Source organism: Neophocaena asiaeorientalis, unplaced genomic scaffold (assembly GCF_003031525.2).
Source record: "Neophocaena asiaeorientalis asiaeorientalis breed wild unplaced genomic scaffold, Neophocaena_asiaeorientalis_V1.1 scaffold242, whole genome shotgun sequence".
Taxonomy (NCBI): domain Eukaryota; kingdom Metazoa; phylum Chordata; class Mammalia; order Artiodactyla; family Phocoenidae; genus Neophocaena; species Neophocaena asiaeorientalis.
Genome location: NW_020172451.1, coordinates 8,899,683 through 8,912,959, shown reverse-complemented (window position 1 = coordinate 8,912,959; position 13,277 = coordinate 8,899,683).

Below are 13,277 nucleotides of genomic sequence, written 5' to 3'. Positions count from 1 at the left end.
CCCCAGGGACTGGGAAGGATTCGGTCCCTTCCAGCCTCAGCTTTTAAATTCTAATTACATCTCCATTAAAATGCAAATTTCCAACAAACACTCGGAATGGAGGCCCTGTTGTCATGGCAACTGGAGTCTGAGGTTGGGGAGAGGGGAGCTGGTCTCCATCTCCTGAACCTTCCTGACCAAGCTGGGGCCTGCCTGGGAACCCCACTCCTCCCCCTCTCAGAACTCTGAGCATTTCATCCACAGCTTGGGGGTCTCCTGCCCTGAGGCTCGGTCTTTAGGGGAAGCTGGGTAACATTGCTGAAGTCATTTCCCTTCTTGGCCTCAGTATCTCCATTTGCGAATTGGGGATATAGGCCTCTCTCGCAGGGTCATCCTGGGGATTCAGTGATTTAACGTGTAGGACATCAGGGAAGGGGGCATCTGCCCTCCAGATGCAGTTCCAGGGTACTTGATGAAGCCATGGCCTGGACCCCTCCCCATGAAGAATAAGGTGTCTCTTGCCCTGGAGTTCTAGCCTCTGCTCCATCCCTTAACCAAGAGCCAAAAGAGTGAGAGTGACCTTCAAGTCCTGTGTACGCTCAGCTCTTCAGGTTGGAGCTTCCCTTACACTAATACTGTAGCCATTTGACTCTTTTTTTTTTTTAAACATCTTTTTTGGAGTATAATTGCTTTACAATGGTGTGTTAGTTTCTGCTTTATAACAAAGTGGATCAGCTATACATATACATATATCCCCATATCTCCTCCCTCTTGCATCCCCCTCCCTCCCTCCCTATCCCATCCCTCTAGGTGGTCACAAAGCACCAGCTGATCTCCCTGTGCTATGCGGCTGCTTCCCACTAGCTATCTATTTCACGTTTGGTAGTGTATATATGTCCCTGCCACTCTCTCACTTCATCCCAGCTTACCCTTTCCCCTCCCCGTGTCCTCTATGTCTGCATCTTTATTCCTGTCCTGCCCAGAACCTTTTTTTCCAGTTTTTTTAAGATTCCATATATATGTGTTAGCATACGGTATTTGTTTTTCTCTTTCTGACTCACTTCACTCTGTAGGACAGACTCTAGGTCCATCCACCTCGCTACAAATAACTGAATTTCGTTCCTTTTTATGGCTGAGTAATATTCCATTGTGTATGTGTGCCACATCTTCCTTATCCATTCATCTGTCGACAGACACTTAGGTTGCTTCCATGTCCTTAGCCATTTGACTTTATGCTGTTCTTTCCTTGCAAGGGGGACATGGGTGCCTAAAAAGTGGTGGGGGGATCTCTCTATCCCCAGTGGACCTGAAAACAAGGGAGGATAAACAGAAAGAGCTTTGGGAAGGGAAAAGAGTGCTGGCCAAAGAAGCAGAAAGGGATGCCTATATGGAGGGAGAAGTTGTTTCTCTTTTTGCCTCTGTTGCTAGGAAGCTCCGGTTGGATAGCATTATTACTGTGCTGTAGTAATAAAGGTAACTGATTACATCATTGTATTACATTACTGTATTATTCAACTGTAATGTGTCCAACTCAACTTTCTAATATATCTGGCTCATTCCTGTTCCCTAAATGATTTCTAATCTTTTATTTCACTTTCTAAGAAATCCTCTTTAGAAATAGCTAAGAGTATAAATGATAAATTAACAATTATGACAGCGAGAGAAAGAATGAGCATGGGCTGTTCTGTGCAAACCTTTCAGCTCCTGAACTTCTGGGTGATTGTGGCCTTATGCTAAGTGCTGGGAGGGGAAGACAGGGGTGGGGAGTAATGGCTGTAAAATGCGACTGATGATTGATTTTGAGTTCTTGATGCTAAAGTGGTAAGATTGCATCCCTGCAAGAACAAGGGTGGGGCTCTAGGGGCTGGTCTTGGAGGGGCCAGATACTGAACAAGACAGGGGCTCCGTTCTCAGAAGTGGCCAGAGAATGTGCATTAACTCTCTTACCAATCATGACTGGACAGTGCTGGTGTTTACATCAGCTCCCCTACCTCTACCGCTGCTTCCTTTGCAATTAGGTAGGGTAGGAAATTAGTTCTGGCTGATGGAGTGTTGGTGGAGGGGATGGTGCCACTCTGGGCCTGGCCTGGCCCTTGAAAGCATCCCTTGCAAGCTTCAGCTCATGTTTCTTGCTACCATGACCTTGGTACATTATACTGTGGATGGCAGAGGATGGTCCAGTTGAACTGTGACATAGATAAGCAATAAACTCTTTTTTTTAAAAAAATTAATTAATTAATTAATTTATGGCTGCGTTGGGTCTTCGTTGCTGCGCACGGGCTTTCTCTAGTTGCGGTGAGCAGGGGCTACTCTTCATTGCGGTGTGGAGGCTTCTCACTGCGGTGGCTTCTCTTGTTGCGGAGCATGGGTTCTAGGCGCGCGGGCTTCAGTAGTTGTGTTCAGAAGTGGCCAGAGAATGTGCATTAACTCTCTTACCAATCATGACTGGACAGTGCTGGTGTTTACATCAGCTCCCCTACCTCTACCGCTGCTTCCTTTGCAATTAGGTAGGGTAGGAAATTAGTTCTGGCTGATGGAGTGTTGGTGGAGGGGATGGTGCCACTCTGGGCCTGGCCTGGCCCTTGAAAGCATCCCTTGCAAGCTTCAGCTCATGTTTCTTGCTACCATGACCTTGGTACATTATACTGTGGATGGCAGAGGATGGTCCAGTTGAACTGTGACATAGATAAGCAATAAACTCTTTTTTTTAAAAAAATTAATTAATTAATTAATTTATGGCTGCGTTGGGTCTTCGTTGCTGCGCACGGGCTTTCTCTAGTTGCGGTGAGCAGGGGCTACTCTTCATTGCGGTGTGGAGGCTTCTCACTGCGGTGGCTTCTCTTGTTGCGGAGCATGGGTTCTAGGCGCGCGGGCTTCAGTAGTTGTGGCGCGTGGGCTCAGTAGTTGTGGCGCACGGGCTTAGCTGCTGCTTGGCATGTGGGATCTTCCCGGACCAGGGCTCGAACCCGTGTCGCCTGCATTGGCAGGCGGATTCTTAACCACTGCACCACCAGGGAAGCCCAAGCAATAAACTTTTGTTGTTATAGTTTTTATAGCTCTGAGATTTCAGGATCGATTTGTTACCACAGCACAGCACATCCTGACTAATACACCTCCCAGTTTCCCTCCTGGCAGTCCCCAGGAGCCTCCAGGAGGTCAGGCTGGGGGTCTGGAATGACCTGTGTCATGTGAAGTTTAGGAACAGAGGTAGAACGAGGAGGTTTTGTCATGGCTTCAGGGTCCTGTGTCTGCTTGGGGGTGAAAACCCTGGTCCCCTGCAGGCGCAGGCTTCAAGGATGCAGAGGACGAAGAAGCCTGGAGCTGGAGCTTCAGGCCTGGAGGTGTACTGAGACTTTGGCCAGGCCTCTGGGACTTCCTCAACCACAGAGGAGGAGGCCCCAGCGTCCTGAGATGCTCAGAGGGGGCACTTAGAGAGGAACAAGGGTCAGAGGCTGGGGTTCTCATCGCACTCCTGTGCGTCCTTGCTCTCAGCCCAGGAGAGGCAGCCCTCTTTGATCCTCTTTGCCAACCCGTGAAAAGAGAAGGCGTGAAATGTCTGACTCTCTTCACCCCACACAGGTGGAGCTGAGGGTACAGGGGCCAGGGGCTGGGTGGGTGGTGGGGACGTCCCTGGACCCCAGAGCCCCTAATTGGGTGTGTCCTGAGAGGATGCCTCCCAATCAGGAGCCTGGCATCAGGAGTCAGATGTGGCCAGAGGGGAATCGCAGGATCTCCCAGAAGGAAGCAGAGTTGTTAGAGATTTGCACCAATAACTCCACCAAGGACCCGCAAGAGGGGCCAGTTCACTCCATCCCAACCCAACTGGTCCAACCCAGCTAACAGTCCCAGAGGGTCTGCTTTTACCCGCTGGGCTTTGGAGACACAGAGAAGGAATGCTCTGCCCCCACCACTGTCAAGGAGCCTGGGGAATACAGGTGACAGTGCCCCTTGGCTGTGTGATTAGGGCTGGCAGGCCTGAGGAAGAGGGGCTGGGAATGAGGGGAGCATCTGTTAGAGGCCTTCTTCTCTGAGGGCAGGACTGGCTACCTATTTGTGGATCCCAGTGCAAAATAAAAGTGCGGGGCCCCTTGTTCAAAAATAATTGAGATGGGGGAACTTCCCTGGTGGTCCAGTGGTTAAGACTCCACGCTCCCAATGCAGGGGGTCCAGGCTCGATCCCTGGTCAGGGAACTAGATTCCACGTGCTGCAACTAAGGGTTCACATGCCGCAACTAAAAGATCCCACACACCGCAACGAAGATCCCGCGTACCACAGTTAAAGACCCGGCACAACCAAATAACTAACTAGCTAAATAAATAAATATTAAAAAAATAATAACTATTAAAAAATAATTGAGATGGTGAGCTGAGAGCAGAGCATTAAACTAAGCATGAGGCCCTTCCGGGGGCGGGGGGAGGGGAGCCCCGTGGGACTGTGCCTGTCACACCCCAGTGATGTTGCCCTGCCCGAGGGCGAGGGCACACGGGTTGCCTGGAAGGGTTTTCTAAGACGCTCTCACCCCACCCTCCCAGCACAGGAACCAGACAGCCTGGTTCAAGTCCTGTGTGAGACCAGGGGCCAGAGACTCACCCTGCCTGTGCCTCGGTTTCCTCATCTGCAAAATGAAAAGAATGACACCCACCTTCTAGGGTTGTGAGGACTCAGGAGTGCTAGCACGTAAAGCCTCGAGCCAGCGTGGGGCAGTAATGGATCCACAGGTGGATCACCCTGGGATCTTCAAATTACCGTGGCCTGCCCCCCAACACCCCACTCCCCGCACCCCTCCCTGCTGTTCCCTCCACAGCACTTACCATGGTCTGACCACCAGATATTTTCCTTCCACTTCTTTTTTTTTTGCAATACGCGGGCCTCTCCCGCTGCGGAGCACAGGCTCCGGACGCGCAGGCTCAGCGGCCATGGCTCACGGGCCCAGCCGCTCCGCGGCATGTGGGATCTTCCCGGACTGCGGCACGAACCCGTGTCCCCTGCATCGGCAGGAGGACTCTCAACCACTGCGCCACAAGGGAAGCCCTACTTCCACTTCTTATTCTTGTTTGTTGTCTGTCTTCTCAATCATGATGTGAGGGCCACAGAACTTCTCTACACCCTTTTCTCCCCCCGAGGCTTTTGATTGAAGCCTTTAGTCCATTTACATTTAAATTAACTATTAAATGTAATAGGAGCGCACTTACTGCCATTTTGTTAATTACTTCTGGTTGTTCTGGTTGTTCTTCTCTGTTCCTTTCTTCTCTTCTCTCTTCCCTTGTGATTTGATGACTTTCTTTAGTGTTACGTTTGTCTTCCTTTTTCTATTTTTTGTGTCTGTTATTGGTTTGTGGTTACCATGAGGTTTTATGTAACAACCTATGTGTACGGCAGTCTCTTGTAAGCGGATGGTCGCTTAAGTTTGAGTGTGTTCTAAAAGCGCTACATTTTTACTCCCCCTCCCACATTTTATGTTGTTGACGTCATATTTTACATCTTTTCATTCTGTGTATCCCTTAACTCATTATTGTAGAATAGACGGTTTCACTGCTTTTGTCTTTTAACCTTCGTACTAGCTGTATAGGTGGTTGTTCTACTGCCTTTATTCTATGTTTGTCTTTACTGTGAGCTTTTCTCTTTCATAATATTTGTATTTCTAGTTATGGCCTTTTCTTTTCTTTTTAAAGGAACCCCTTTAACATTTCTTGTAAGGTTGGCTTAGTGGTGATGAACTCCTTTAGCTTTGCTTGTCTGGGAGACGGTTTATATCTCGCTCTTGCCTGTAGCCGCAGACCCTCAAGTGGTGCCTGGCAGATGTTTGTTGAATGAATGAGTGAATGTCAAGCCATTTGTTAGGTAAAAAATATTACTGAGCACTTACTATGTGCCGGAGACTGTTTCCTCATTCAGTATGGGCGAGGTTTGAGGCAGGAAGCGTGACAGGGGAGCAGAGTGAGTGTGAATGTGAGATGCTAGAGCCTGGTGTGATGGGTGGGGTACAGATGGTGTCCACAGACTCAAAGACAGGGAGATGGGTGGGAAGGCTTGGTTGGGAGGAGGGAGCATTCATTAGTTGTGTGGCTGTAACCTGTCATGGGGAGCTCACTCCTTAGTGGGCAGCCTGTTCCCTGGCAGGATGGCTCTCAGACTTGGAGAAGCTGCAGTAAAGTCAGCCCCTGGTGCCCACACTGTCTGCCAGCGTCTGTGCTTGGGGTCCTGTCTCTTGAATTGCCTGGACGGGAGGCAAAGCCCAGCCTGAGGACAGCGCAACTTGCAGCCTCAGTCTAGGAGGGAGTCCTGGGTGACAGCCCCCCCGGCCCCCCAACTGGGGCCCTGGCTTGGTGGACAGGGGCAGGAGATGTCCCCAGAGGGTCCTGGCAGCTCCATTCAACTCCTCTCCTGAGAAACAGGTAAAAGGAGGCTGGTGATGGGCTTCCCTGGTGGCACAGTTGTTGAGAGTCCGTCTGCCCATGCAGGAGACACGGGTTCGTGCCCTGGTCCAGGAAGATCCCACATGCCGCGGAGCAGCTGGGCCCATGAGCCATGGTCGCTGAGCCTGTGCGTCCGGAGCCTGTGCTCCGCAATGGGAGAGGCCACAGCAGTGAGAGGCCCACGTACTGCAAAAAAAAAGGAGGCTGGTGAGTCCACCAGCCCTTGGCTGAGCCATCCCAGGCTGTATGGCTTCTGTATGAGCTCAGACCTCTCTCTAGGGCCCCAGACTCATGTCTCCGTGGCCTCCCGTGCATGTCTTCTGCTCTTGCATGTTGCATAAACTTCTCAGCCTCAACTTGTCCCAACTGGAGTTTGCTTTCCTCCCCCAAACCTGCTTCTCCTCTCCTCTGTCTCACGCCAGCCAGAAACTGGAGTGCCACTCTCCCCTTGTCCTTTACCCCCCATGAGAGGAGTCACCCATCCTGTCCATTCAACTTTCTAAATCACCTCAGACTCTCCTGTCTCTCCACCTCCAGGACTACGTCCCAGCCCAGGTCATCAGCCCCTCTGGACAGCCTCTCATCTGCCCCCAGGCCTGTCCCCCTTCAGATGCTTCCTAGTGGCAGGAGTTGCTGGGCACCTTTTGCCCGTCCAGCTGGTGGCCCATGTGGCCCTTAGGGCTGCTGTTGCCCCATCTGCTGGCCCCTGGGTTGGTAACACACCCCCTCCCCACCATACAAACCTTTGTGCCTGGGGCCCCATGGCTTTGGCTTCTACACAAATGGCTCCTAAGACCCCTCGGTCCTCGGGGTGGGGCGCTAGGCTGTGTCCCCGCCCCAGGTCTGGTCCCAGAATTGTCCCCTCTTCTGCTTCTGCTCTCCCCTCTTCTCTGCCAGATGACCTCCTTCTGTGTCCTCCCAGGTCTCATCACTGGCTCCCATCCCTTCCCCACCCTCCCTGATGCTCCCAGGTGGAGGGAGCAGAGCATGGTGGTTAAGGGCATGACTCTGGAGTCAGCTGCCTGGGTTCAAATCTTAGCTCCACCATCTATGGGCTGTGTGACCTTAGGCAAATTACTTAAACTCTCTGTGCTTTAGTTTCCTCATCATAAATTGTGCTTAACCATAATGTCAACCCTGTAGGTTCTTGTGGGGATTAAATGAACACATTCTAAGTGCCTTAGGAACGTAGCTATCATGTTTTCGGTGCCTATCCATTTACAGAGTGCTTTCCCAGTTAACATCTGGTCCTCCCAGTTAATCTGTGACACAGATGTCTGACCTATTTGACAAATGAGGAAATTGAGGTTCCCACCTACTCAGTGCAATGGAGAGTCTGGAACTTGGTCAGACCTGGGTGTGAGTTTAAGTTAGGTCATTTCCTGTGTGTCTTTGAGAGATGCCCTGCCCCTCCTAAGCCTGTTTCCTGAGCTTTAGAGTCAGGATTATAAACCTTTCTCTGCAGGACTCTAAGAACCCACTACTTCCCAGGTATGTGACCTTTAGCCAGGTTGCTTGCCTCTCAGTGCCTCAGTCTCCTCATCTGTAAAATGGGGGTGATAATACTAGCACCTACCTCATAGGACTGATGTGAAGGTTAAATGAGGTAATACGTGAAAGTGCTTAGAACAGTGCCTAGCTCACAGTAAAGACTGTATAAATGTCTGCCCTTATTATTATAAGTTGATGAAATTTGCAATAGGCACAAGATTTCCCAAATACTTCCAAGAGGTTCATCCCTGGAGTGTCAGCATCCTTGGATTAGACATCTCCTGGGATTCCTTGTCCGAGATGCGGCAGGTGGGGGTGGCGGTGGAGGTAGAGTTTTTGGGCAGCGGCTTCGAGCCACAAAGAAAACTGTTGAGTCCTGGTTGTGCCTCTTACCTACCTTATGGTCTCGGGCAAGTCATTTCCTCTCCTCGGAGCCTTGGTTTCCTCTTTTGCAAAACACAGATGGTAATATTGAGAGGTAAACGTTAAGTTGGAGGCAGTGCCTGACAACAGAAGACCCTCAAGAAATGATTGCAGTGATTATGACGCTCCAGCCACGGAAGGGAGTCCACAACCAATTCCCTGCTGTGTGAGTGAGCACTGTGTCTTTTAAAATAGTGTGTGTGGGGGTCCCCAATACCCCCTGCTTCCTCCACCAGCTGCTGCCCTGCCCTCTGCCAGCACCTTGTTTGTCTCAAAGTCCAAGTCTGATGGAGGGATTCCCTTCAGGGAAAGTAGGGGGCACACACAGTCCCAGAGGAAAAGGGGACCATGGCCTCTCTTTCTCCCTTCTCTGAAACAGGAAAGGAAATCCTCCCTCCCTCTCGGAAACTATTGAGCATTTCCTCAGACTCCAGCTCAAAGCTCCTCAGAGACCCAAATGAATTAAAGATGTAATTAAATTAGGAATCGTTCATTATTTGAAGGCTGGGATTCTCTGGCAGGTGGGGTGGTGGAGGAGAGGGGGTGGGGCCATCTTTCTGCCAGGGCTGATAGATTCTCTCCTAAGGGATATGTATAGTCAAGCTGGGGCCTAGCGGCCTGGAAGAGAGAGCCAGCCCCCTCCCCGCCTGCTCCATTCAGAAGGACATTCCTGTCATCTCGGGCAGCTTTGGGATGCCCACTATCTCCCTGGACAACCTTGCACCGAGGCCCTTCCTCTCTCAGCCTCAGTTTTCTCATCTGCAAAATGAGACAAAGCAGGCAGGGAGGATTGTATTAAACTTCCCTTAAGGTTGCTTTATGCAGTAAGTTTCTGTCTAAGAACGTGGAGACCTCTCCCTTTGAACAGCTGCACCACTCTCCTTGCTAGAAAAGTCAATTTGCACCCCTCCTCCCCAATCCTAGAATATTTAGTTAAGTGTCCCTTCAGTTCAGCTCACTCATCTAAATGGAAGGGAAACCCAGTAAGTGGGTATGACAGCCTCTCTGCTGGCTGCTGGGGATACTGAGATGAGTGTGGTACTTCCTGCCCTGCAGAGTCCAGCAGAGGAGACAGAGAAGCTAGGCCTAGAAGGAGAAAAGGGGGAAGGAAGGCACTTCAGGTGTGTGTGTGGAAACAGCATGTGCAAAGGCTTTGGAGGCATGAGACAGCCTAGGGAGGGGACAAGTGTAATTAGAGCATTGCGGGGGGGGGCAGGTGTGTGCCAGGGAACGGGGCTCCTGAGCCTGGCGTGTGATGGGGAAAGGGAGGGTTAGCATGCTTCTATGTTCCCAGAGGAAAACAAAGATTTTCGAAACTGTCAGGAATGTGATGGAGCTGTGAGGAGTACGTGAACCAGCCACGTACCCTGGGAAACGGAAGTCACGGCTCTGTTTGCTCTGTGACAGTGTGAAAACGCACAATCTTTTCATCAAGATGGGTAATAAAAACACAGGAAAACTAGAAGCGTTTTGGTTCAAGTCTGCTGAGGACGCTACTCTCAGGCTGCCCAGTTTCCGCCCGCCGGCCTGGATTCATTTGTGCGTGTCAACACTCGCCCAGATTTGCAGACATCTCACTCTGCCTTGGTTCCGCGACTTGTCAGCCATCTTTGCTGTGGTGTTCCTGGTCACTGTGGTTATTTGAAAACTATGTCAAAGGAGAAATCGCTCTCTCTCCCTGAAAATCTTTGGCTGAGGCCACCTCCTTCACAATCCCTGTCCTTCGTCTCCATCTCCCCCTTCCTTCCCACCACTATCTCATCCCTCAACCCTGCTGAACTGCTGGGAGAGGTTTGGGTGGGAATGGACCCTGTCCAGGCCTGGGAGAGGCCATGGAGAGGCCATGGAGAGGCCATGGAGAGGTTCAGCACCACGGACAGCGACACGGCCCGCGATCTACAGGACGGGATTCTACAGGCTTATGACCGGGTTGGTGGGCTGGCCATGCATGCGAACTCAGGAGGTCTGGGTGCAGGGAGCGGGGTTGGGGGCTGATGATGACAGAAGAGCTCCCTGTGGGTCCAGAGATGATTTCGCCAATGGAATTCTCTTTCTCCTTCTCTCCCAAGACCCTCCGTCACCACCCGCTACCATCAGCCCCAGTTCCATTTCTTCCTTGTTCTGCGGGATTTGGCTCGCGCTTTCTCTCCCTCCAAGCTCCACTCTCCCTTCTCCAGGCCCCAGCCTGCCTGCCCCTGGGCACTCAGTCCCACCACCTCAGGCCCTCACCTCTGTCTCCTGCGGGAGCTTCTGGCTTGGCAGTCACAGGAGGCTCTGGTGGGGCTCATCTACTTGCATGCTGTGTGAACTTGGACAAGTGTCAACCCCTCCCACCTGACCTCCTGAAATCAGAAAGGGGCAGTTTGGACCATGCTATTCCTGAGCTTGGAGCCAAGCTCCATGGTCAGCTCCTGGCAGCCAATACACTGGTGGGGAGAGCTGTAGGCAAGGGCAGGATGTGTGCTGGTGGCTGCAGGAGGGCACAGGCAGGGCCCTGTGGGCTTGGGGGAGGGAGAGGCAGGGGCTCTGAGTGTGTGTGTGTGTGTGTGTGTGTGTGTGTGTGTGTGTGTGTGTGTGTGCCTGTGTGTGCTAGGGAGGGGAGGTGAGGGCGGGAGGAAGAATGCAGAGGAGCTGCTGGACCAGAACAGAAGAACCCCTTAGCCTGTATATTTAGCTCATCGAGGTATATAAACAGAAGCCTGGAGCCAACCCAACGCTCCACCCCCCCCCCCTCCCGAGTTCCTGTGTGTGCTAGGGAGGGGAGGTGAGGGCGGGAGGAAGAATGCAGAGGAGCTGCTGGACCAGAACAGAAGAACCCCTTAGCCTGTATATTTAGCTCATCGAGGTATATAAACAGAAGCCTGGAGCCAACCCAACGCTCCACCCCCCCCCCCTCCAGTGTGAGTCATCAGCGCTACTGCAGCTAAAGTTAGGCTCCAATCACAGGCTCCCTCTCCCTCTTTCCCGTCTCCATCCTCCGTCCCCTTACTGCCTCCTTGTCTCCTTATTTTTCCTCCCCAACATTCCCCTCTCCTCTCCTATCTTTCTCCCTAAATCTCTCTCCTCCTGGATGTTCTAAACTCGCTCCCTCCCTGTTCTGCCCGTTCCCTCACTCTCTCTCTCTCCCTCGATTTTTCCACCTTCCTCCTCTTTCTCGTCCTTCCCTTTCCCTCTGTCTCTCTAACACTTAACTATGCCTTTCTCCCTTCATGAGTGCCTTTGAGAAAGGGTATTTTTGCTCTGTGTTTGTGTTTGTGTGAACCTAATAACAGTAACGCTCAAGTGGCTGTGTGTACTTGAGAGGGAGTGTGAACGTATCTGTGCGAATCCGTGTCTTGCTGTGAGGGTGTATTTAATAAAAATTCTATCTGTTTGGGTGTATGTGTGAGGCTGTCTGTGGTGTTTGTGGTGTACACACAGGAGTGTGGGGATTGTGTGTCTCTGTGTGTTTCTTCTTCTCTGGGGGCGTGCAGCTCTATACCCCGGAAGTGAAAGTAGTGGAGAACCCCTCTCCAGTTTTACCCAGAGGCTTGCGGTGCGGGGGGATGGCAAGGTCCCCAAAGACTGGGAGCAGGGTGGCTGCAAGCCCCAGACTATCTAGAGAGTGGACCCAGGCTGGGCTTTTGAGCTCTGTTGCTTTCTGCTGTGTGACCTCGGCCAGTCTGTTGGCCTCTCTGGCCCTTGCTTCTGCATCTGCCAGAGGAACATAATGACCCTGCTCACCTTGAAAAGCTGGGGGTGGGGAGCAAGGGAATTCGCGGATGTGGAGGTGGTGAGGTCATGCTGGTTACCAGAACACCTGAGGCCTCTCCATCAGGTGTGCGCTTTTCTGCCTCAGTGGGTTAGCTCATACTGCTCCCCCAGCTGTGTATATATAATTTGACATTCAAACAGAATTGGAGGCTGGATTCTGCGACCCCCCCCCGCCCCCCACTGGAAGTGTCCCTCCACCTTAATCTGTGGATGGCTACTCTCACCTTCAAGGTGCATCTTGAAAGCTACTCTCTGCAGGAAGCCCCCCAGATCTCCACTGAGGATGTGCACCTGTGTCCACCATTCCCCCACGGACCCCTCAAACACCCTGACCATGGTCTGTGTCTCCGCCCTAGATGGAAGGATTCCTGGAAAGGTTTTATAAAGGGAATGTGTGTGCCCTAGGGATGGTGGAAGAGAATGGAAAATGAGAGATGGACGGAGGGGCTGAGATAAAGTGGGGCAGCTTGAGCCCCAGGCTCTGCTCACCCACGGGGAGAAGAGTCTGGGCCCTCAGCTGGGTAGGTGGGCCCAGGTGTCAGGGGCCATTTGCATCAGGGACCAGGGACCTGCTGAGAAAGCATCAGTCCTCTGGCCCTAGAGCGTGCGGAGACCAATGAGCAATGCCCCCTCCCAGCCTGGTCGCTATGCAGCAGCCAGGATGATTTTTTAGGATCTGAGTCTGATCACGTCCCTGATTACCTCGCTTAAAATGACCCCTCCATCCTCACTGTCTATCTTTCTCCCCAGCTTTATTTTTCTCTACAGGCTGATCATATCTGATGTACTACATATTGCATGTTTTTATCTTACGTATTTTCTGACTCGCTGACTACAATATAAGCTCCACGACAGGGCAAGGACTTCATTTTGTTCATTGCTGTACCCCCAGGGCCTAAAACTGTGCCTGGCACATAGTTGGGGCTCAGAGAGGAGGTGCTAAACGGATAAAGTGGCCCTGTTACACCCTCCTGTGTGATAATCATTCATTCGTTCATTCATTCATCCATTCATTCATTCAGCAAGCCCCTGCCACCTGCTCTATGCCCAGCTCTGCCCTTCTTTGCAGGGGTCCCAGTCTGGCAGGGGCAGGACAAAGTGCTAGGCCGTCAATTCAGGGTGGGGGTGAGGGATGAGGACCACACTCGTCTGGTGTGATGGGGGGAAGAGACTGAGCTGGCCTTGAGGACGCAAAGGCACTCTCTAGGTGGAGA